The sequence below is a fragment of the Phacochoerus africanus genome, chromosome 3 (assembly GCF_016906955.1).
Source record: "Phacochoerus africanus isolate WHEZ1 chromosome 3, ROS_Pafr_v1, whole genome shotgun sequence".
Taxonomy (NCBI): domain Eukaryota; kingdom Metazoa; phylum Chordata; class Mammalia; order Artiodactyla; family Suidae; genus Phacochoerus; species Phacochoerus africanus.
The window spans coordinates 39,136,303-39,162,918 of record NC_062546.1 but is presented as its reverse complement, the minus strand read 5'-3'; the positions used below and the strand labels follow the sequence as shown (position 1 = coordinate 39,162,918).

General features: G+C 39.8%; 1 long non-coding RNA gene across 2 annotated transcripts in view; it reads left to right on the top strand.

Moving 5' to 3' along the window:
• LOC125122841 (uncharacterized) overlaps positions 1–26,616 on the top strand; it is a 424,256-nt gene that overhangs the window by 34,773 nt on the left and 362,867 nt on the right. The window contains exon 1 of one of the 2 annotated variants that reach the window (XR_007133920.1): positions 24,943–25,127. The exons of the other annotated variant lie outside the window; for it this stretch is intronic. This is a non-coding gene — a long non-coding RNA (uncharacterized LOC125122841). Of the gene's footprint in view, positions 1–24,942; positions 25,128–26,616 lie in introns of those variants that run through there. 2 annotated transcript variants of the gene reach the window in all.

Sequence of the window (26,616 nt, the reverse complement as noted above, 5' to 3'; positions counted from 1 at the left end):
ATTGTAATAAAGTTCACATGTCTCTATTCTATAGTAATAAAAAAGGCGGTTATGACTTCTGTAATGTTTTACAAAATATATGCATTTTATTAGCTGCAATTATTATCATTATTACTATTATTTGTCTTTTCTATGGCCGCACCCGTGGCATATGGAGGTTCCCAGGCTAGGGGTCTAATCAGAGCTGTAGCTGCTGACCTGTGCCAGAGCCACAGCAGCGCAGGATCTGAGCCATATCTGTGACCTACACCACAGCTCACGGCAACACCAGATCCTTAACCCACTGAGCGAGGCCAGGGATCAAACCCACAACCTCAGAGTTCCTAGTCGGATTCGTTAACCACTGAGCCATGATGGAAACTCCCATTAACTGCAATTACTACATACACTTGTATAACATATACATGTATAAAGCATGCTATTCAGGCTAATGTAGTAACATATACATGTATAAAGCATGCTATTCGGGCTAATAGTCAGTCTTGATACACATATGCATTCATAAAACTCTTTGAATAACGCCCGAAGTCTCCTAAAAGTTCATGACTAATGGGTGAGAAAGCTCAGGGATGAACAGTCTGCTATATCTCAGGTGTCCATGCCAGTGGACTGGAATGGCTGCCTGAAAGGCTCTATGGAAAGGACTGTTAAGTCCAAGTATGGGTTCAGAGCAAAAGAGTTCTGTTATCAATTAGTGATGTGTGCCAGGGAAGGAGAGATCAGGTGTGGAAGAGCTAAATATTTGCCATATATGACTTACAGTGTGAGGACCATTTGATCCAGCTTACTCCAGTCACTAACATAGAGATATAACAAAGGCTTAAACTAAGAACTTAACTTTAAAAATTTACTTAAATTTGCTTAAAAAAAATAAGGTCTATTTCACAAAATGCATTTCAGAACTAGTTAAATTTACTGGATGTTTAATCCCGAACCTACCCTGCTATTAAGCACCCTGCTAATTAACATCTGCTCCCTCCACTTGAAGAAACCCTCTGTTTTGCTCTCAAGACCAATTAAATATTGACGTTTCTGCTGTTACTTTAGTCATTTGATGGCTATCCATAGATGACTGCTTACTAGTTGGTGTGGCCATCCCACCTGGATTGTTGGTTCTTGGTTTATTCTGATTGGCTCTTCTTCTCTTGAAAGACAAGTCACTCACTGAGACCATTTATTCAGAGGTGTGTATGGATGAGGACATGAAGAAAGGTATGTGATAGATAGCTCTACTCTAGCAACACATTTATTCCTATTTAGAGACATGAATATCCCTATTTTTAAGTCACTTACCATATGAAATATCCAATCTTCTTCTTTACTGATATTTGAAATATCTTTAGAGAAAAAATTTAATTCCAATGATATGTTTGATTTATGTTAACCATTTCTGGCATCTTCCACTTTCTTCTAAAACTGTTCTGCCTTAGCTCTAATTTCTGAGCATGTTTGAAAAAATTAACATAAACGTCATTTAAAAAAAAAATTGTTTTAGTCTGATTTCTTCCCAATTCTGAACTCATTATGAATGCCTTGTTTTCTGAAAAAAAAAGTTATCTCTTTCTGTCTCTTATGTACCTATTCAGCCACTAGTTTATTTCAAAAATCTATCATAAGATATCACCTTCTTTGTGAAGGTATATCTTTCAATCAATCCATGAAAATTGATTGTTCTTTCTCTAGGCAAGATTTCTTTTTTACCTTCATTATGGTTCTTGAAAAGTGTACTTTTCACTTGAGTTGGGTGAAGGTAGGGAGATGTCTTAGGGATTATTGTATCTTGAATACCTGCCTCTGATTGGCTTGTGGTAAATATCCATAAACACTTGTTGGAACTGACATACCTGTTAGCTGCCATTTCCCCATGGTGAGAGACCTGATTTGATTCACTGACTCCATTTCTACTGTTAGCTTAGTCCCGCTGTAAGCTAGTTTGCATTTTTTTTCTTTTCTTGATACTCTCTTTCCCCATCTTTCTGGAGGAACATCATGGTTTTTTTAGTCTTTACGGAAAGAATCATAAATAGGGAGTTCCTGTTGTGGCTCAGCAGGTTACAAATCTATTATTCATGAGGATGAGGGTTCCATCTCTAGCCTCACTCAGTGGGTTGAGGATTCATTGTTGCTGTGAGTTGTGGGGTAGGTGGCAGCTGCAGCTCTGACTCAACCCCTAACCTGGTAACTTCCATATGCCACAGGTGCAGCCCTAAAAAAGCAAATTAAAAAAATATCATAAATAACTATAACTTAGGTAAGTGAGATTTGCCTTATGAATGATATTAATTTATTAGGTATAAAATGCTAATACATAACAAATTCTTAAAATTATTTTTACTGCCATAGTACATTCTATTTTAAGAATTATTTTTCCCATTTTATATTCTTGCTTCCTTTGTTGAAGATTGATTGAACATAGGTGTCTGGGTTTATTTCTGGGTTCTCTAGTCTGTTCCATTGGTCTGTATGTCTGTTTTGGTACCAGTACCACACTGTCTTGATGACTGTGGCTTTGTAATAGTGCCTGAAGTCTGGAAGAATTAGGCCTCCTGCTTGGTTTTTGTTCCTCAGAATTGCTTTAGAAATTCTGGGTCTTTTGTGGTTCCATATAAATTTTTGGATTCTTTATTCTGGTTCTGTGAAAAATGTCATGGGTAATTTGATAGAGATTTCATTGAATCTGTAAATTGCTTTAGGTAGTATGGTCATTTTTACAATATTAATTTTTCCAACCCAGGAGCGTGGAATATCTTTACATTTCTTTGCATCCTCTTTAATTTCCTTGATTAATGCTTTGTAGTTCTTGGCATATAGGTCTTTTGCCTCCTTGGTTAAGTGTATTCCCAGGTATTTGATTTTGGGGGGTGCAATTTTAAAAGGTATTGTATTTTTTTATTCCTTTTCTGATATTTCATTGTTAGCATACAGAAATGCAACCGATTTCTGAATGTTAATCTTATACCCTGCTACATTGCTGAATTCGTTGATCAGTTGGAGTAGTTTTTGGATTGAGTCTTTTGGGTTTTCTATATGTAGTATCATGTCATCTGCATACAGTGACAGTTTTATCTCTTCTCTTCCTATCTGGATGCCTTTTATTTCTTTTATTTGTCTGATTGCTGTGGCCAGGACTCCAGTACTGTGTTGAGTAACAGTGGTGAGAGTGGGCATCCTTGTCTTGTTCCAGATTTTAGTGGGAAGGCTTTCAGCTTTTCTCTATTGAGTATTATATTTGCTGTGGATTTGTCATAAATGGCTTTATGTTAAGGGCTGTTCCCTCTATACCCACTTTGGTGAGAGTTGTTATCATAAATGGATGTTGGACTTTGACAAATGCTTTCTCTGCATCTATTGAGATGATAATATGGTTTTTGACTTTTCTTTTGTTAATGTGGTGTATGATGTTGATTGATTTGTGTATATTGAACCATCCTTGTGAACCTGGGATGAATCCCACCTGGTCATGATTTACGATCTTTTTGATATGTTGGATTCGGTTGGCTAAAATTTTGTTGAGAATTTTTGTGTCTATGTTAATCAAAGATATTGGCTGATAGTTTTCTTTTTTGGCAGTATCTTTGTCTGGTTTTGGTATTAGGGTGCTGGTGGCATCATAGAATGTCTTTGGGAGTGTTCCTTCTTCTTCAGCCTTTTGAAAAAATTTAAGGAGGATGGGCATAAGTTCCTCTTTGAATGTTTGGTAGAATTGGCCTGTGAAGGCATCTGGTCCTGGACTTTTATTTGTAGGGAGTATTTTTATGACATACTCAATTTCATGGGAAAAAGAAGGTCTATTCAGCAAGAATTGCTGGGAAACCTGGACAGCTGCATGTAAATCAATGAAACACACCCTCACACCATGCACAAAAATAAACTCAAAATAGCTGCATGACCTAAATATAAGACAAGGAACCGTCAAACTCCTGGAGGAGAATATAGACAAAAGATTCTCTGACATCAACCTTACAAATGTTTTCTTAGGTCAGTCTCCCAAAGCAATAGAAATAAAAACAAAAATAAACCAATGGGACCTAATCAAAATGACAAGCTTTTGCACAGCAAAGGAAACCAAAAAGAAAACAAAAAGACAACTGACAGAATGGGAGAAAATAGTTTCAAATGATGCAACTGACAAGGGCTTAATCTCTAAAGCATACAAACAACTTAAACAATTCAACAGCAAAAAAGCTAACAACCCAATGGAAAAATGGGCAAAAGACCTGAATAGATATTTTTCCAAAGACGATGTGCAGATGGCCAACAAGCACATGAAAAAATGTTCAGCATCACTGATTATTAGCAAAATGCAAATCAAAACTACCATGGAGAAACCTCCTCACAAGTCAGAATGGCCATCACTAATAAGTCCACAAATAACAAATGCTAGAGGGGGTGTGGAGGAAAGGGAACCTTCCTGCACTGTTGGTGGGAATGTAAATTGGTACAACCACTATGGAGATCAATATGGAGATATCTTAGAAATCTATACATAGAACTACCATATGACGCAGCAATCCCATTCTTGGGCATATATCCAGACAAAATGTTCCTTGAAAAAGACACATGCACATGTTCATTGCAGCTCTATTCACAATAGCCAAGACATGGAAACAACACAAATGCCTACTGACAGATGATTGGATTCGGAAAATGTGGTATATATACATGATGGAATACTACTCATCCATAAAAAGAATGAAATAATGTCATTTGCAGCAACATGGATGGAACTAGAGACTCTCATACTGAGTGAAGTAAGTCAGAAAGAGAAAGACAAATACCATATGATATCACTTATATCTGGGATCTATTATAAGGCACAAATGAACCTTTCCACAGAAAAGAAAACCATGGACTTGGAGAAGAGACTTGTGGTTGTCAAAGGGGAGAGGGAGGGAATGGTATGGATTGGGAACTTGGGGTTAATGAATGCAAACTATTGCTTTTGGAATGGATTAACAATGAGATCCTACTGTGCAGCACTGAGAACTATGTCTAGATACTTACAATGGAGCATGACAATGGGAGAAAAAATATGTATACATGTGTTTGTAACTGGGTCCCCATGCTGTACAGTGGGAAAAAAATTGTGTTTGGGAAATAATAATTAAAAAAAATAAAAATTTAAAAAAGAATTTTTTTTTTGACTTTTTAAGTTTGGTTCAAGACTTGATTGGCCAGGAAAAGTGAAGATCTGGGCATTCAGCACAGGTTTTGCCTTTATGTGTCTATTCTTCCACTCCTTCATTCATTCTTCCTTGCATTCATGCATGCATTCACTCATTCAGTAACCATGAATGCGTTCATCTATTTAAGCTCATTGACCAGTGTTATTAAGATATACTAATTAGGCAGCTTCCAAAATTATGTTGGACATGGGATTATTTGCATGTATCCAAGTCAACTCATTCATTCATTCATTCATTCAAGTGCTGTGTTGGCAATTTTACCTGGAGACAGCCAATTGGTATGGGGCAAAGTTTGGTAAAAGAATACAGAATATATAATTTGCTTAGCATCTTACAAGTTAACTCTGGCAAATTTATGAACTGGATCACCAATAAAATGCCCCAATTTTTAAGCTCCTCAAATTTGATTTGACCCAAGGACATATAGTCAGAACCAATATGCTTATCATTCTTTGTCATCCCTTACCCTCTATATTACTTCTAGGTCATAAGAACTTTACCAAATTTTTCTATGGCATACTTACTATGAAACCTTAAAAGCAAGATCTTGGAAAAATACTTAGAAGAAAAATGAGATAGTTTTATAAATCTAAAATGAATTTTATTTACTTAAACTCATTGTATGATATCTGATATCCTTTAAGCTGCCCTCCCAAATCATTTTAGTCCAATAGTGAGTATATTTAATGATTAGATTAGACAGTCTCTTGCAGATTCTAAGGTTTCCCTGAACCTCATAAAATTTGAAAAAAGAAATTTTTTTTCTGAAGAGGAACATTTCTTAGAGGCCCAGCATGTCTTTAAAGATGCAGTAATAATAGGCAGCTATTTACTGAACATGTCCTGGGCACCAAGTACAAAGAGTGGCTCTGTAGCAGATGGCTGTCCCTGACCCTGCCTTTGTCCTTCCTCTTCGCACTCATCCTGTCGATGCAGCCAGCCTGACATCTGCCCACCAGGACCTGCATTTCTTTCTGAAAATATTCCCTGATTTCTAGAACCTGCACTCAAGGCAGGCCAGAATACCAGGATATCAACATTGCGACATACAATACCAGCCACATACAGCCCAGGAGTGATGGCATTTGATGGATAAGAACCCCACCTCTTTTGCTCCTCAGACAAGATAACTAAAGCGTTTGTTCTACACCATTTCCCAATGTTCCCCACTGGTATTGTGTTCCAAATACCCACGATGGTAACTGGTTTGATAACCACACTTTATCAGTTTCTTTATCTTCCTTCTCTCGCTTCTCACTTTTGTAACTGTATCTCTGGAATTGTTTTCCACGTATATCACCTGCATTCAGAACCTTGTCTCAAGGTCTGCTTCTGGGGGAGGCAAAACAAGACAATACATTACATGCCTGGCCTCAGTAAATCTTGACTGCCTCTCCCCTGGGGAATGTTCTCATTTATCCCCATTTTACAGATGAAGAAACTAAGAGTTCAGAGAGATTAATCAGCTTGCTCTCTTATCAAATCCCTTTCCCTATTTTCTTGAGAAATGACTGGCAAGGTATGGTCTTTTAGGAATGTGCAGCCATGTGGTTAATGAATTTTGCAGCAGAATAATAAATCAAATATTTATTGATTCAAACTGGTGTAGTCATGGTCAAAAATGCAGAAGGTGGAATCTTCTTCATTCGTTCTGCAAATATTTATTTTCTCCTGCTAAGTGCCAGACACCCTGCTCCTTCATGAGCGTACAGTGGCAAATGAGAAGCTATCTTCTGAGAACAGCTGAATGCATACTGATTTGTGAAAAGTTCTTACTGTGGTATTAGAGCTTCCTGTGATATTAAGACAGTAGGCTACTATTAAAGAAATGTTCAGAAATGGCAAACTGATTCCCAAGCATCTACTCAGATGCCAATTAAGTGGCTGATTTTCAGAGATTTTCCACTCTTTTTTTTAACTTTCGTATTGACCTTTTTTATTTTGTTTTCCTTCTGCTTGAATCTAAATGCTTTTTGTCAGTAATGAGTATTTCTGCCATTACATTGAATTTGAATAAGCAGTAATGACCAAATTCTGAATATAATTGCAGGATTCACATCAACTTATAAAATTGTATGCAGGACCCTCTTGGAGGGCACCTGCGCTGAAGATGTTAACAGGATATTTCCCTCATACTTTCATTCAATTAAAAAGGGGAGTGAGAGAAGCTATTGATTAAATCAGTGGGAAGAAATTTGTGTTTAGCCTTGTTGGCATCTTACCTACAAATGAAACACAATATCCTGGTGTTGTTCCATTCTGAGCGCTCTGGTGATTTCACAGTTGACTAGTGATTTGTACCTTATTTCCAATTACTTAGGATGTATTGTGGCATAATCTATGCAAGCAGTTTGTCTCTAAAAAGCCTATAAACATGAAGGGAGAAACTCAGGAGCTCTGCAGCCTCAGATCAGGGAGACTGCAAAAGTCACTTAATCACAGACGTGCCATCATGTTTTGAAACATTAGGTTCTAGGGAGTTCCCATTGTGGTGCAGTGGTTGCCATGAGCTGTGGTGTAGGTTGAAGATGCAGCTTGGATCAGGTATTGCTGTGGCTGCAGCATCATTGGCCGGCAGCTGCAGCTCTAATTTGACCCCTGGGCTGGGAACTTCCACATGTGCACCTGCAGCCCTAAAAAGCAAAAAAAATAAAATAAAAACACTGAATTCCACAAACTGCCTCCTTATAGTTTTTACCTGCCACCTGCTTTCCTTGCCCTCCTGCTCTTTGGGTACCTCTCCTGTGTAAAAAGTGTGTGGTGCTTTGCTCTCAATTGCCTGTATCCATCTTCCTCTTTATCAGCCATCTCAACTTCCATGCAAAGTATTACCAAGAAATGAAATAAAACTTTTTAGGCTTCCTTTTCATTTTCTTAGAAATGATAAAGGATGGAAGAGTGTTAAAGACCCAAATAACATACCCATACTAGTGGAATTTCAGGTACTTTGAAAGACCTCCAAAGGTAGGGAATGTACTTTTGAACCACAACCTTAGCAGGTACTTTCGTTTTCACAGAGATCTGCAGAATAGGGAAGCCTATTCAGAAACTAAAGAAATGAATTCTAAAGCTCATCATTGGAGTTTGCTAGTGGCCCCTAGTAGGCTGATCTGGCATTGTCACGGCTGTGGCTTGGATCACTGCTGTGGCATGGATTGGATCCTTGGCCTGAGAAGTTCTGCATGCCACTGGTGCAGCCAAAATAAGTGAACAAATAAATAAGCAAATGCATAATGCCCATTATTTTCAACTATTGATTGGCAATTTTCTATTTAACCCTGGTACACTTTCTGTGAAAGAGCAAAAAAGGAAGACACAGTCCTGACTCTAAAAGAGAATATTGCTGGCTGGAAGACATAGAATAGGCAAGAGAAAAAATGCGATGTTCAAGTCCATAAGTTGGCATCATCAAGGGTGGGCTGAGTGTAGGAACTAGGACCTGGGTTGATCTGCAATGGGAGGCAGAATCCCATCACAGAAATGAAGAAAGGTGCTGGGACAGCACAGGCAAAGGTATGGGAGCTGGAAAAAAGAAGGCACAGGTGGAGGCCTCGGATGTGGTTGAAGTGAAAGTGCACACTGGGGAGTCATGAAATACAAGTGGTAAGTTAGAAGCAAGGCTGTGGACAGACACAAAGATGATGGGCTTGTAGTTGTGGGGAACTACACCCCAGTGTGTGTTCTTGGAGGTAGGAGGTGCCTGACAGCTTGGTACAGACGGCTTGTCTAGATTCCTTCTAAGATTAAATCCATCGTCTTGTCTTCCTTTTTTTCTTCCTGTTTTTTTTTTTTCTTTTTTTCCTTTCATTAATGGTAAAACCATTATCCAAAGCTTTAAATCCGTAGTTACTTATCAGCATTTCTTTTCCCTGTCCCCACATGTAATTTGTGTTGCTAATTATTTTCAGGTTTTTTTTGTTTGTTTGTTTTGTTTTGTTTTGTGTTTGCTGTGCTCTTGACCTGTAGAAGTTCCCAGGCCTGGGATCAAACTCAAGCCACTGCAGTAACAGTGCTGGATCCTTAACCCACTAAGCCACAAAGGAGCACCTCCAGTAAATTTTTTTCTCCATAGGTCTTGAATATTTCTCTCTTTTCCCCCCACTGCCATCACCCAAATTTATGTTATTCCCAATTATTCCAATATCTAATTTTTATTAACTTCTTACCTTATGCCCCAACCTTCTTTACCATAACTAGGCTTTCTACAGGAAAGTCCATTTTTGGTCCCCCATGCCTTTGCTCACCCCACCTCTGCAGCATCTTGCTCCCCATTTCTTATTTAAATCCCATTACTCTCTATGGCTTATCATGAATATATCTCTTCCAGGAAGTTTCCTTGATTCTATTTTCTCTGCTTTTCATTCCCAATCTGTTAAAGATTTTTGCCCCTCAATTCCTAAAGCTATCTTCTCATGCCTCTATTATTTATTTATTATCTTACCCATAATAGAAAAGCATAGCAAGAATGTTGACTCTCACGTCCAGTCTGTCTAGATTGACCCAGCTCTATTCTTACCAGCTGTGTGGTCTTAAGCTACTTACTCTGTGTCTCTGAACTTCATCTCATTCATCTAACTAATATGCATAGCAAGACCTAGTTTTCAGGTGCATTGGGAGGATTATAAACAACATATGACACAGCCCCTGATACTGTGTTTGACTCCCAGTTGCTACTTAGTAGGAATTTGTTGAATGAAAAGTTATCTCCAGGATTTCCCCACTGTGGTGCAATGGGATCTGCAGTCTTGGGAGCGCTGGGTTGCAGCTTAGATCCCCTGACCAGCACAATGGCTTAAGGATCCAGCATTGCCGCAGCTGCAACTAGGTCACAACTGCGACTGGGATCTGATCCCTGGTCCAGGAACTCCATATGCTGCATGGAAACCAAAACACAAAACAAAATGAAAAACGAAAAGAACAAAAGTTCTCTCCATGTAGAGTGTGAGATGCTAGAAAGTACAGACCATGGTGAAGAATAGACATTCAGGAAATATTTGCACAGAGAAAGAGCTGGAATTCCAGGAGGCAAAAACCTGTCGCCAATTTCCTGCATCAGTTTTATAATCTGTCCACCAGGAGCCAGAGAAGGATAAAATTAGACCGGGTGAAAGTCTGACTCATTTATCATCTATCAGGGAGTGACTTTTGCCTCAAGACAGTAGAAGCCAGCATTCTAAAATTGCATTTCAACTGTTTATAGTGACCACAGCCATCCTCAGTCCTATTTCTGAGCTGAGCATTGCATTTGCTATTTCCCAAGCTTGAGGGAATTCTGCCCTTACATGCATTTTCAAAACTAATAGCTACTGGTTGTGCTACAGTGACTCTGTCAATTCCCTCAGTTTTCAAACTCTGCTCATATGAACACATCCCGCTTTTAAAGGTCCCCTGACTTACCTCTTTTCTCCACTTCCAGTTTGCTTTTCCTTCATAAGTGATGTTGGCATTGGGTATATTGATTAGATTTGCATTTGTTTTGAAGTAGCAAGTTCTCCAAAGATTAAAATAATCAGTTTTCTATCAATTAAAGAAAGCAAAATTATCTTGTGATCTTTTGGTTTCGGCAATAGAAATGGGTCTGCATGTTACAGTGTGGCTTTGGAGTTCAGACTACCTAGATCTGGATCCTGGTTCAAACACCTGTTAGGTTCTATGAGTTCAGGAAAATGTATGCCATTGTGAACCTCAGTTTGCTTCTATAAAATGGGTGTAAGAATAAACCCTTTTATATCTGAAATTGGGAGAAGTTAAATGAAGTAAGGCAATTAAAAGCCTTTAATACCATGAATAGCATGTAGTAGAGCTCGATATACATTAGCTATTAATATTAACATTTTATCATAAATCTTTTAATTAAGACTGGGAACTTCATTGTTGATTTCAATGCCTTTAGCTTTCCAGAGTGTATTTGTTTATTCATTCTAGGTTTGTTGTGGGTTTTTTATTTGTTTATTTTGTGTTGATTTGTTTTTGTTATTCTTGAGAGTAAAAGTTTCACTTGATGAGTTAGGCTTGATGCTGTCCTAAGTATGTTCCCTGCACACTCTTAATGTCTGAGCTGGGGCACCCTGGAGAAGAGCGATTAGAATGGACAACATCCCTTAGTCTAGTCAGCGATGGAGGAGTTCTCCCAACATCTGCTTCCCAGGTTCTCAGCTTTTTTTTTTTTTTTTTTTGTCTTTTTGTCTTTTTGCTATTTCTTGGGCCGCTCCCGCGGCATATGGAGGTTCCCAGGCTAGGGGTCGAATCAGAGCTGGAGCCACCGGCCTACGCCAGAGCCACAGCAATGCGGGATCCAAGCCGCGTCTGCAACCTACACCACAGCTCACGGCAACACCGGCTCGTTAACCCACTGAGCAAGCGCAGGGACCGAACCCGCAACCTTATGGTTCCTAGTTGGATTCATTAACCACTGCGCCACGACGGGAACTCCCTCAGCTTTTTTCGTTTCCCTGCTTCAGCTTGCTTAACATACTCCTATCAATATCTGTAACTGACTGCCTCTCATGGGGGTACAAATTTTTTTTTAATATATGCTGATATAAGACATTTATTCATTTATTTATTTAATTTCTTAAGGCCACACCTGCAGCACATGGAAGTTCCCAGACCAGCGACTTAATCTGAGCCACAGTTTTGAAAACACCAGATCCTTTAACTCACTGTGCTGGGCTAGGGATTGAACTGACACCTCTGCAGAGCCTGAGCTGCTGCAGTAGGATTCTTAACCCATTGTGCCACAGCAGAAACTGTAGAGGTACAGCTTTAAACAAACAAACAAACAAACACTACTCCCCAAGTTCTAGGACAACCACCATCCTACACAAATGACTTGGAACAAGTGAGAAAAGCAATGGTTTCTAAAGAGAGGCAATCCCACAGATGTAAGGGTTGACAGTTTAGGTGCTTTTGTGCAAGAAAAAGTAGTCTCTTCTTGGTGATGAAGGATGGTGGGCAGGTTGTCACCCTTGGACCTCAGCACAGGTGCTGGAAGCAACCCAGACTGGAGTTCATTCTCACCGACATCTTGCTTCAGCATAGCCTTTCATGGAAGCCCAGCTGGGGAGGTAGGCAACCACTGTTGTACCAGGAGACAGCATAACCTCTAATTTCCATAGTAACATCCTCCCTCACTTCCCCGCCAGGTACCCAGCCACCTCTCTTAATGGGAGGTGGATCTCCAAGAACTTTGAAAGTCATGCAAGTGAAACTTTTTTGCTGGCATTAATGATGTGGTAAGCTTTCTTTTGCAGAGGAATGGACCAATTATTTTCCAAGAGAATTGCATGAGCATGTTTGGGAGATCTGCATTCTGATGGGAGAAATTTTTTTCTTTTTTCTTTTCCTTTTTAGGACCGTACCTGCAGCTTATGTAAGTTCCCAGGCTAGGGATCGAAATACAGCTGCAGCTGCCAGCCTATGACACAGTCACAGCAACATGGGATCCTATCCTTAACCCACTGAGCAAGGCCAGGGATCAAACCTGCATGTTCACGGAGGCAGTGCTGGTTTCTTCACCTGCCAAGCCAGGAACTCCTGATGGGAGAAAACTTAATGCCCTCTATGGAGAAGGGGGGAACAAAAGCCCTGCATTTCTCAGCATTTGCCACCATAAACATATTCCCTCAGCAATCCTGTCTACCCTCCATCAGCCTCACCCAGCAGACACACATCATGTGGTGGAAAAGACCCTGGCTGTCTGCCACCACTGAACTGAGATGGGAAGCCCCTGCCACATTTGAATCAGCAAGTGTGACTTGCAAAGAGTTCAGGGAGGGGTCCTCATCCAAATATCTGTGTAACCCTTGGAGATGAGGTCCTGGCCGCTGCTGGGGGGCTGCTGTTAAGCCTGCTGAGAATACTTGTGGGAAAAAACCTTAAATCCTGCCACACCTCACCAGCCTGACTTTTTACTTCTAGCTTTCCAGGTTCTGCACACTCTTTAAAGTCATATAAGAGAGAAGAAAATACTCTTTACCACCTTCTATGAGGGAAATGGATTGCGGAAAAGGAAGCAGAGGGAACAAAAGATAAGGAGAGAAGGAGAGAGGGCCACCTGTATTCTCCTAAAAAATTTATGTTGCTTAGTATTGAGACTCAAGCAAAATGTTTGTGACCAAATAAATGCATCTTTTATAGAATTGCAGTCAAGGGCTTAGATTTTAGATAGATTTAGCACTTCACAATGCTATGTTCTGTGGAATCCAAAATTCTATCAATGAGAAGATGTCCCTGTAATTTTAGAAACATTCAACTAGGATACAATGTCTGATTCTCCCATAAATCTATATTTTATACTTATCAAAAGAGTATAGTTTTTTAATTAAAAATTTTTTGGCCATACCTGCAGCATGTGGAAGTTCCCCGTCCAGGGATGAAACCCAAATCTCAACAGCAACCCAGGCCACTGCAGTGACAGTGCTAGATCCTTAACCCACTTCACCACAAGGGAACTCTCCATTGTAATTATTTTAGACACAGACTTTTATGATGTGTCACTCATTTGCCACACAAAAAAATGAAAGTAAAATAAATGATGAAGGTATTCTTTGACCTCCTTCTCAAAGTCTAAATTTCACTGTGCCATTCGGTCATGTTTTCTCTCCACATAGTATCATGCTCTGTGATGTCCAAATGTAGCTCTTCAAAAAAAAAAAAAAAAAAAAGGACATTATTGTTTTCTGGTTTTAAAACTGTGTTCTTGTTTTGCTTCCCCAGAAAGTCTCTCAGCTTCCTGAGCAAAGTATGGTTGTCACATCCTTATTTGGGTATGTCCCTCAGCTAGTAGAGTTGTGTTTGATCTTCAATACATATTCATTCAGTTGGATTGCTATATCCTGTTTCAGTAGCGGAGAAGGGTAATTAACAAGATCTGCCTGAAATGTGTTTCTCCAGTTTCAGAGTCCTGCAGATAAAATTGTATGTCTTCAGGTATTAGAAAAATCTGGGTCATATGCCTCTCCTTGAGAACTAGTGAGAGTTTTGGTAAGTGCTTCTTTTCAAAATGGTAGTATTTCTCTTCATTGGTCAGAAACTGACTCTGATACATGTATATTAAGAAGGAAGGAAAGGAAATCACAAATTATTCACTAGGCTGTGAATAATATTCTCATTCTTCAAAGTCTAATGTAAATCTTTCCTTCTCTATGGAACTTTCTAGAATTCACATTGGACTGATCACACCCTGTATGAATTTCTGTAGTACATTCGTTCCTTTTGTTTATTTAGCAGATTCTGCCTTAAGAAACCTCTTATATTATAAAATAACTTGATGGGCATGAATGAGTATTCTAATTAGAGATAAGGATTTGGGTAAAAGAAATATAAAGAAGTAATCATTGTATTGGGGAAATAACAATAAAAAAAGAAAAAAGTAATCCCATAAAAACTAGCTGATGAATAGGAGTTCCCTGGTGAATCAGCAGGTTAAGGATCTGACATTGTCACTGCAGTGGCTCTGGTTACTTCTGTAGAGCAGGTTTGACCCTGGCCCAGGAACTTCCATATGCTACGAGTGCAGCCAAAAAGAAAAAAGTAAAGAAAAGAAACAAAAAAAAACTAGTTCCTGTATAGAAGCGTGACACAGGATTGGGAGAAAGCCAGTGAAGTGTGCCTTAATGAATGACTTCATGCTGTAGCAAGTGGAGCTTTTTTTTTTTTTTTGTCTTTTTGTCTTTGTTGTTGTTGTTGTTATTTCTTGGGCCGCTTCCGCAGAATATGGAGGTTCCCAGGCTAGGGGTTGAATCGGAGCTGCAGCCACCGGCCTACGCCAGAGCCACAGCAACGCGGGATCCCGGGATCCGAGCTGCGTCTGCAACCTACACCACAGCTCACGGCAACGCCAGATCGTTAACCCACTGAGCAAGGGCAGGGACAGAACCCACAACCTCATGGTTCCTAGTCGGATTCGTTAACCACTGTGCCAAGACGGGAACTCCTGGAGCTTGTTTTTATAGGCTGAATTATAGCCCCACAAAAAGTTCCACATCTGAATCGCCAGAAACTTTAAATATATCACCTTACATGGCAAAATGGACATCATATATGTAGATTAGGTTAAGCATGTTGAGAGGGCAAAATATTCTGAATTATGCAGGTGAGGCCAATGTACTCACAATGGCCCTTATAAGAGAAAGACAGAATGGCCATAGTTAGGACAAAGTGACAACAGAAGCAGATGAAGGGAAGGACAGTGTCACAGTGGTATGAGGGAAAGGTCAGGAGCCAAGGTATGTAGGCAGCCTCTGGAAGCTAGAAAATGCAAGAAAATGGAATCATCCTGGAGCTTCCCAAAATCCTATTTTAGCTTAGTGAAATTTATGTTGGACTTCTGACTTCCAGAACTGTAAGATCATAAATTGGTATTGTTTTATGTCATGAAGTTCATAGAAATTTGTTACAGTAGCAGTATAAAACCCATACAGAGATTTCTGGGAAACTATATGGATCATGCTTTTTAATAGGGCCTCTAAGGGTCCAGGGAACTTAGGGAATTTGTCCACTAACTTCTATCACTCATCAGGTAAGGATTATTCCCAGGGGCACTGACTTTGCATTATGTCTGATTTGTTCAAGCCAGGGACATCCTGTCATGTGCAGGGGCCAGAGAAAGCCTCAGTCAGAGAGACACAGGTGCATGACGTAGGAAGTCTTGGGCTTGTTCACCAAAGATGCGTGTGACAAGTAGGGTGGGCCAAGGAAATGTGGATGCCTGCCAGGTGCATGAGTACATGTATGCATGCATGCATGTGTGCGTGCATGCATGCCTGTGTGTGTGTGTCTTTTCCCCCCTTATCAAGTTCTTTGAAGCTAGCAATTATCTGCCTTTCACCAGCAGCCTAAGCACAGTGCTTGACATCAATGAAGAACTTCCTGATGGTACAGGTGACAGAATGTGACAGCTTGTGAATGTCACAGTAAATAAGGAAGTTGGCTATTTTACAGGAATGTTGTCTCTAATTCCTCAATTAAGACTGTAGGAAAGGAAAAATTGCTATTTCTTGGTAAGAGGCTCAAGAGATTTCGTAGATCCCAGGCAGTTTGGGTGCAAGGTGGCTGTCAATCACAGGTGCATGTTGTTGGGGGCCAAGTGGGCTTCTCTTGTTGACAATCCATCTGCAACCTAAGGCCTCCTTGTCAAGGTGAGCAGATAAATCAATATAAGAAAGAGACAAGCATTGCAGGCGGTGCTGATGTCAAACAGCCGTTTCACGGGTCTGGCAGAAAATTGAGCATATTGGTAAAATACTAAAGACTTCCTTCATGAAAGTACTATGATCCCTGGTCCTGAAAGAAAAATCAGATTAAGTCTCACAAATCCTTCTTGACACCTGAGAGATGGTTTCCTCTTGACAAGGGCTTGGAGAGGACAATGTGATGAATGTGGCACGGTATTCCTTTTTCTAGGTATCTAACTGGACCTAGCTTTGCGGTGTGTGTGTGTGGGGGGGGGGGGTGCTTGTTAAACACCAGGTACGCTTTACCCCTGGCATTTTTTTTTTAAGCAATGAACTTTAGCAAGTGCGGTGCTGCTGTTTGCAGATGTGTTGTATGTTCTGACTTTACTTTCTGCTCTGTCAGATGTATTGGCCTTCGGAACATATTTAAGATGAAGACTGAGTGCCTATTCTTTAAGAGAGACCTGGAAAATGGTCTTTATTTTCCACACCAGCTGGTACTCCTGATTTAAACATGCCGGAGAAATGGTTGATGCCTTTGAATGGTATTTGACTAAGTTCACTAACACGTACTCACTGCTTCTAGGGTATTGGAAAAGGTATATATTATATATCCATGTAGTTATATTATATATATGTCTATATGCATATACATATGTGTCTATATACAATATAAATATATAAAATATATAAACACACATGCACATAAAATCATAAAGAAATATTTTAAAGGCCATTTCGTAGTTAAAATATTTGAAAATAAACAGTAATTGTTTATTACATGATGATATTACATTAAAATTAATTCATCTTGGAAATCCTCATTGCCTTGGTCAGTTAAGTATCCAGTGTTGTCACTGCTACGGCTCCAGTTGCTGCTGTGGCGAGGGTTTGATCCCTGGCCTGGGAATTTGCTCATGCTGCAGACATGGCCATACAATAAAAAAAATAAATACTGTAAAATAAATTGATCTTTTAGAAAAATTGTTAGGATCTGAAGGAGAATTTTGTGTATAATAAAAAGTAATTAAGCCCTGATGGATCCAGAGTTTTGCTAATTCTGTAAAGGCCTCAAGGAGATCTCTGTTCACCTCATATTCTTGGCCTGTGCATATCAGCTTGTGAGTGAAAAGCTTGTGAAACAAGGCTGCAGTCTAGAAACTTTGGACTATATGAGAAACCAGCAGATCCTGGCATGAGCTGGGATGCACCAATTTCCTCCTGTGCATTTGAGATACAAGACCTGGGGCTTATATCCAAAGTCTCATTTGACCAATCTGACTGCTTTCTTGATAGAACTTGGGCTTCTGTGCCATTTATATGTGCTCCCTTATCTTCAGGCCTACATCCAAAGAAATTAACTCTAGAAGTGATAACCTACGAATTCCCATTGTGGCTCAATGGGTTAAGAACCCAACATAATCTCTGTGAGGATGGGGGTTCGATCCCTGGCCTTGCTCAGTGGTTTAAGGATCCATCATTGCTGTGGCTGTGGCATAGACCTGCAGCTGCAGCTCCAATCTGACCCTTAGCCTGGGAACTTACATATGCCACTGGTGCAGCCCTAAAAACAAACAAACAAAAAGAAGTGATAACCTAATGAATTCACTTTGATGAAGGTTGCGGCTATTATTGTTTTTGCTTTTAAGGACTACACCTGCAGAGGATGAAAGTTCCCAGGCCAGGGGTCAAATCAGAGCTACAGCTGTTGGCTTACACCACAGCCACAGGAACACAGAATCCAAGCTGTGTCTCGGACCTACACCACAGCTCATGGCAACAAGCTGAGAAAGGCCAATGACTGAGCCTGCATCCTCATGGATACTAGTCAGACTCAATTTGACTGAGCCACACCAGGAATTCCCAGAAGCTTGTGTTTTTAAACAGCGCAATTCCCTTGTATGTTGGTCATCCTATTTACCCTTGTCCCCTCTTCCTGTCTTGACCTGAGCAAGGCTATCCCAGCCTCCTTGCTGCCCAGCATCTGTTTGAGTGTGGCTGGTAGGTGAGGGGAGAGTTGGGTTAACTGCAGGATGGGAAGGTGATGGGGAATGACTGAGATACTACTCATCTGTCCCCACCACCCCAACCTCTCTCCCCTCCCTACCCCCCATCCTCCCCGCCTCCCACATCAGCTATGGCTGTGCCCCACCATGACTATGGTTTACCAAGCATCCTCTGCATTATGGCTCCAGCTCTCTTTTGCTGGGCTATGGTAACACTGTTTCCACCCCCCTTGCCCTTAGGGTGTTAACATTTTCTTCTGCTATCAGTCTCTGGATACCCCCAGTGCACCTTGCTTGTCTTTCAACCCTGCCATGTCTCTGTAAGTGGTCCCCTCATCAAATATCTCTGTTTAAACCATCTAAGCAAATTGTGTTTCCTGCCAGGATGCTGACAGTTACACTTTGCTTTTCCTAACCATAGCATTCTTTGAAAGTAAGGAAGATATGCATTTAATATTTAATTATAAGATGATTATGTTGACACACTATAGCCATGCTATAGTTCTCAATTGGTTATCGTACTACTCCCAACTTTGTGAGAGAGGCAAAAATAGAAGGTGTCATCTTGAATAACATTGTAGTTTGGGTTCAAGGGCGTATGTCATTTTCTATCTACAGAGGGGGGATCTGTGTCTTCAGGAGCAGACCAGGTTAGTATCTGAATAGCTTGGTGCAGTATCTATTGCTCTGGAAATGGCTAAATAACCCACGTGTTAAACTTGAGGCAGAGGCTGGCCAAGGATCTTTTAGTCTGGATAATAAAAGCTAAGATGAAGTTATGACACAATGTGTATATTCTGATGTGTATGCATACATGGTCTGTGCGTGTATACATGTATAATATATATATTATATAATATCTTCTATACTTGTATACACGCACAGGCACACACACACATACTTGAGAGTGACAAAAAAATCTGAGTTGGGAATCCCATGAATAGAATCTTGGGATCAGTGCTTATTAAAAGCAGCAGGTTTCATAAAGACTGTGGTTCTAAAAAGAAAATCAGAGATAACCTACGCTCAGGTTCTTGTTGAACAGCCCAGGTTATAGAAAGTAAACACCTTCTAAAAACCTAAGATTTCCTAAGTAGTATATAAATGAAAGCAAGTTTAACTGGGGTGTAAACAAGTTACACTGGTGCTGAAGGAATTGACTGGGATGGAGAGAGAAGCTGACCAGGCAGAAACAAATTCTAAGACAGGGCTAGCTGCTTCCCTAGAAGAGCAATAAACTAAGTCAGTTGCATAATAGTGGCCATCAAACCATTGTGATGTCTTGAATTTCTTTCTTTTTCTTTTCTCTTTTTCTCTGAACGTTTCTTTATGGGATGACTCCTTTGATGTCTGGAAAATCTTTAAATAATTTTGTACCCAATTATTTAGTCTAAAAAAAAAGGCACCTCAATAGGAATAGAATGGCTTTTGGGGTGTTAAATACGATGACTATTTTTTGGTCACCAGGGTGGTAAGCAAAGGATGAATTGTCCTACCCACAAATGACCTCCCATGCTCTCAATTTCTTCTTTATTTCAGGCCATTTGGATTATTAGCATCTTCTTTTTTCTCAAAATTGTCACCTCCCCCCCATTTCACTAAGTCTGGCTGAGGAAAAGGCCATGATCTCCACACTTCCTTACTTCCTTCTTGTCCCTGAAGAGAAACCCACAGGTTCTTTAAGTTTTATGGTTTTCTACTAATCCTTATGGTACAGTATAAACTATAAAATATAATTTTATTGAGGGCATTGCGAAGCTCAGAAATATGTCAAGATTGCAGGTGTCCTTCTTATTCTTCTTCCTCTTCCTCTTTTCCTTCTTCTTCTTCTTTAAATGGCCACACCCACAGCATATGGAAGTTCCAGACCAGGGATTGAATCCCAGGAGCAGCTGTGACCTACTCCACGGCTGCAGCAATGCTGGATCCTTTAACCCACTGTGCTGGGTCCGGGATTGGACCCATATCTCTGCATCCACCTGAGCCACTACAGTTGGATTCTTAACCCACTGCGGTACAGCGGAACACCTTGATTTGTTGTTTCTAACCCCAAAAGGAGTAAATTATCAACGCATCAGGCTTTTATGCCCTGCACCCCCAGGGCAGAGGTCACTGGCCTCCTGCCTCTACCTGGCCACCCTCTAGGGCAGACTCCAGCCCCTCCACCATCACTAGCATGTCTCCCCCACTGATTTTTCTTGCCCTCTGTGCTCCCCATATCCTCATCTGTGAAGGGAATTTTTATTCTCATAATCATTGCTTTCTTTTGTCCCCTTCTTGCTCTCTTTTTTGTTTTATAAAATAATAGTTATCATGATAGTGATTTATCACCCTCATCTCTGCTGCCTACATATCAGAAATGTAAGCATCTCCTTCTCACCCTTCACTTGTCCACTTGCCTTATGTGAGTGTGGGGCATTTGTACAGGCCGTCAATCTAGAGACCTGTGCCCCATGCTGGCACTCAAGCCGTTTGGAAGGAGTCTTTTCATGGCTTCTTCTGAGTCAGGAGGGAAGATTTAAATAAACACATATTCCTGTGCAACCAACTCCCCATTCAAGATGTAAAACATTTCTACCACCCTGGAAAGTTCCGTCATGTCCCTGTGCAGTCAGTCCAAGCCCCCTTAAACAACCATTGTTCTGATTTCTAACAGCTTAGTTTTACCAGTTCTTGAACTTCATCCAAATGGAATCTTGCCAGTATATACAATTAGTGTCAGGTTTCTTTCATTCAAAGTACTTTTTTTTGAGATTCATCTGTGCTGTATGTATCTATAGACCATTCTACATTTTTTTAAGGAAATGCAGTATTTATTATATGTCAGAAATGTGCCCAAGTATAATCCTGATGTGAAATGCAATGGGCAGTATTAAAGGGAATCCCTAATGACCACGAAAGGTGCTTTGTAACTTCAGTGTGTTATTAAAGCCACTACTGACATTATTATACAAAGAAGAGTTTTGCGTCTGATAAAACATCCCTTAGTAATTACCAGGCCTCTCTGTGCTTGAGAGAGTTGGAATTTTATGTGCTTTCTGTCACACAGGACTTGTTTCAATATCATTTCCTAAAATGAGCTTTTGAATTTAGGATTCCAAAAGAACACTGAAACCACTGGTGGGTAAACTGTCAGTTAAAAATATGCTAAAAACAGCAGCTGGAAATGCTCATCTGTCAAAGCTGAGAACTGTTTTATTTTATTTTATTTTATTTTATTTCTAGCAGACTAATTTTTAGAGAAGTTTTAGATTCATGACAAAACTGAGCTGAAAAGACAGAGATGTCCTATATACCACCTGCCATCACATAAAAACAGCCTCTATCACTATCAAATCCTACTGCAAAGTTGTGCATTAGTTATAATCAATAGCCTACACTGACACCTAATCACCCAAAGTCCGTAGTTTATATTAGGGTTCGCTCTTGGTGTACTTTCTATAGGTTAGGACAAAAACATGACATATATCTGCAATTATAGTATCATAAAGAATATGGTCATTGCTCTAAAAAATCCTCTGTGCCATCATCCTTCCCTTCTCCCTACCCCCAGCAACTTCTGATCCTTTTATTGTATCCACAGTGATGTCATATAGTTTGAATTACACAGTATGTGGTCAGATTGGTTTTTACTTAGTGATATATATTTAAGTGTCCTCTGTGTCTTTTCAGAGCTTGATAGCTCATTTCTTTTTATCACTGACTAGTATTCCATTGTCTGGATATACCACAGTTTATTTATTCACTCACTCGCCTACCGAAGAATATTTTGGTTGCTTTCAGTTTTGGCAATTAGGAATAAAGCAATTAGGAATAATCTATGTGCAGCTTTTTGTGCCTACATGACTCCTTTACATATATAACAAGGAGCACGATTGCTAGAGCATATTGTAAGCATATGTCTAGCTTTGTAAGAAATTACCAAACTGCCTTCCAAAGTGGTTGTACCATTTGGCATTCCCACCAGGAATGAATGAGAGTTTCCTCCTGTTGCACATCCTCACCAGCATTTGGTGTTTTCAGGGTCCCAGATTTTGGCCATTCTAGTAGCTGTGTAGTGGTATCTCATTATTCTTTTATTTTACAGTTCTGATAACACAGGATGCAGGGGATCTTTTCACATACTTATTAGCCATCTGTGCAAGTTTTTGGTAAATTATCTGATAAGATCTTTTGCCCCCTTTTAAATCAAATTGTTCATTTTCTTATTGCTGAATTTTAAAAGTTCTTTATATATATTTTGTATAAGAGACCTTTATCAGATATGTCTTTTATAAATATTTTCTCTCTGTCTGGCTTGTCTTTCATTCACCTGACAATGTCTTTCACAGAGCAGAAGTTTTTTGTGTGGTTTTTGTTGTTGTTGTTTTAATTTTAATGATGGCCAGCTTACCAAGTGAGCCTTTGATGTTTTATCTAAAATATCACCATATAGGAATCCCCTTCTGATGCAGTGGGTTAAGGTCCCAGCATTCAGTGCAGCACCTCCAGTTGCTGCAATGACACAGGTCCGGTCTCTGACCGGGGGACTTCCAGATGCCACAAGTGCAGCCAAAAAAATATAAATTAAATTAAATTAAATTATACATCACTGTACAAATGGTTCCTAGATTTTCCCCTATGCTATTTCCTCTGAGATTTTTACATGTACGTATATATTTCATTGATTATGGCTATTACATGCATTTCATTGAATACATGTTTGCTATAATTATTTTGAAAAAAATATGTTAAATCTTAATTGATTCCTATGAAATTGTTTACATTTTCATCATGTATTCCTTCTCTAATGTTCTTCCTTCCTTGATGTAGATCTGCATCTAAATTATATTGTTTTCCTTCTCTCTGAAGAACTGCTTTTAAAATTTCTTGCAAGGCAGGTATGCCAGTACAAAGCCACTCAGTTTTTGTGTCTGAGAACGTCTTTATATCACCTTCTCATTTTTTTTTCCTTTTTTTTAATTTGCTTTTTAGGGCCATACCTGTGGCACATGGACGTTCCCAGACCAGGGGTTCAACCAGAGCTGCAGCTGCCAGCCTATGCCACAGCCACAGCAACATCAGATTTGAGCTGCTTCTGTGAGCTACACCACAGCTCATGGCAACCCCAGATCCTTAACCCACTGAGCGAGGCCAGGGATTGAACCCGCATCCTCATGGTTCCTAGTTGAAATCATTTCTGCTGTGCCATGACGGGAAAGTCTCTCCTTCACTTTTAAAGGATAATTTTTGCATGGTGCAGAATTTCTAGTTGGTAGTTTCGTTCTTTGAACACTATATATTTCACTCCTCTCTCTTCTTGTTTGCATGGTTTCTGAGAAGTTGGATATTATTGTTATCTTTGATCCTTTATATGTAGCGTATATTTTTCCCTCTGGCTTTGTTCAAGATTTTTATTTATCTTTGACTTTCTGCAGTTTGAATATAATATGCCTAGGCGTAGTTTTGTTTTGTCTTAATGTATCTTGGTGTTTTCTGAGTTCCTAGATCTGTGGTTTAATGTCTAACATTAATTTAGAGGAAATTCACAGCCATTATTGCTTCAAAATTTCTTGTTTTTCTCTTTCTTTTCCTTCTGCTATTCCATTATACATATTTTACACCCTCTGCATTTGCCCTACAATTCTCAGGTATTCTGCTGTGACTATGCATGCATGTGCATGTGTGTATGTACATGTGTGTTTTTCTCTTTTTTTAGTGTTTTCTCCTTTTCCCCATATTTTTAATAGTTTCTACTAACTTCCAAAGCTTCTATACCCTCCACCTGAGAGATTTTCTTCATCTGTGTCTAAAGAGCCCATCAAAAACATTCTTCATTTCTGTTACAATGTTTTTGATCTCTAGAATTGTTTTTTCCTGATTCTTGTAGAATTTCTCTCAACTTATAAAATGGGTCTGTTCTTGTATGCTCTGTCTTCTATCCATTAGAATCCTTAGCATATTAATCATCTCAATGTCTTCACCACATTGCCCTTTCTCCAAGCTAGGTTACACTCTAAATAATGCCCAGCTGGTTAGGCTCTGGTAAAATAGTTTTTCCTGAAGGAACAGAGTGGCCCATTTGAAGGTAGTTCCCTTCCCCCCCGGCCCCAGGAGACAGAAGGGTGTTTTGCTCTTTATTCACCATGAGAACCTGGTCAAGGTAAACTTACAAAAATCTGTGGGGCTGCCGTACAGCTAACACCCCCACCCCGCCCCATGGAATTTTTAACTTTCAGGTGTGAAAATTAATAAAAGAAACCTCCACTAAAATTGGAGTCAAGGAGTCTGGTGGGGGAGTTCTTACACCCTACCAGTCAGTTGTTAATTATCCCAAATAGAAGAGGCCACTTCGCCTCTCCTGGAGGAAGGTGCCTCTACTTTACCACCCCAACAAGAAGGAGGTGTTCTTCCTGCCAGCAACAAGCCCAGCCAATGGCAAACACTGCAGCTCAGCCAATGAGAAGACACCACCACCCCAAACTCTTCCTTTCCTCCAATGAGCTTTCATTTAAAGCAGTCCATCCCACAGCCACCTTTTCTATATAAAAGTAAGTCTGGGTGTTTTCTGGAGTTTCCTGTGGTCTACTAGAGCTTGTGTTTCCTGGTCTGCATTTCCTTCAACTATTCGGACAATTCCTGAATAAACTCATTTAGCTAGTGAGATAGTCAGGTAATAACAAGTTGACACACACTTGTCTACTCCAAGCTCCAAGGATTACTCAATTAGTTTAGGCTTTGCTACCATGGTACTTGTTCCTGTGGAGGTTTCTGCTTAGGTAAGTTGTGATTCTTTGTATTCACCTGTCTCTCAAATTTAAAGAGATAGCAGTTTGACCTGTGACCTCGTTTTTTTTGTTTATTTGTTTGTTTTTCTAGTTTTGTTTTTCAGTTTTTTTTTTTCAGTTCAGCTTTTTGCTTGTTAGGAAGGGACGATGACTTCTAAGATCCCTACATTCCAGAATGCCATTCTACTTTTTAAGAAAAAAATTTATCACGTGTTACATAAGTAAAAGACTGTGCATCCATCTACTTTACATTTCTATCAAGAATACTTTGGGCATTCCCTCTGTGGCACAGTGGAAAAGAATCCAACTAGGAACCATGAGGTTTTGGGTTTGATCCCTGGCTTCACTCAGTGGGTTAAGGATCTGGTGTTGCCATGAGCTGTGGTATAGTTTGCAGATGTAGCCTGATCTAGCATTGCTGTGGCTGTAGCTTCAATTGGGCCCCTAGCCTGGGAACCTCCATATGCCACAGGTACAGCCCTAAAAAGCAAAAACAACAACAACAACAAAAACCTTGAAGTCTCCAAAAAGTTCCACTTTCCTGAAGAGATCCTTCAAAATAAATCTTTAATGTGTATGTTTAAATGGATATTTATCACCACTAAAAGCACATCCTAATTTTTTTTTCTGGTCCCGGCAGGTTTTCATGGCACATTATGACTTTATGCTATCATGTGTTTGCTTACCACAGCTCAAACAGGAGAACAAATTGATTTTTGATGAGAAATATGCCCTTCTAGGATTTCATTACTTCACCACAAACTTGGTCTAGAGCTCATGGTTTGTGAAATACCATCATTCATTATTAAGATGAACAATGATGAGCATTGTGGGAAATTTGCATTTAAAATGCACTTTTCCTGCTCTACAATTCTGTGGCTTATTTGATCTCTTCATTCTTCTGTCCTCCCTCAAACACTGACAGTCCTCCAAGTGCCTCACTGTGGTTGAGAGGAGTGGGCCAGGTTCTGTCTGTTTGAGCAAAATGGTACATGCATCACTTCCAATTACATCCCTCTAGGCATTTTGAGGAGCAGTATCTTACAGGAGGTAAACCTTTCAAATCCAAAAACCAGTGAAGGGGATATTCTACATAAAATACTAAAAAATAAAAATAAAAAAGTCTTAGGCAGTTAATCAGTCAGTTGTTCAAGGCCAGGCCATTCCAAAATCTTTTAGATTCTTTACAGAAATGGTTGACTATTACTAGGATGCTATAATAATCAGGAATGTGGTGATTTGTGTGTGGGAGTGGGGTAGGGGCGGCAGTTAATTAGTAAGCTTCTTTTGGAGGTGGGTACTCTAGATTACAGCAAATATGGTACAACTTATTCAGAGGCTGTCATAAATGAGGTGTATTTTGTGAAAACATGCTTCATCTCGTACCTGTGTCCCATCAAAAATTGCATTTTTTTAGTATCAGAAAGGGATTCTGGGAAAAATGGGAACTGTAAGTCTGCTCCCAAGTTGTTGGGGGAAA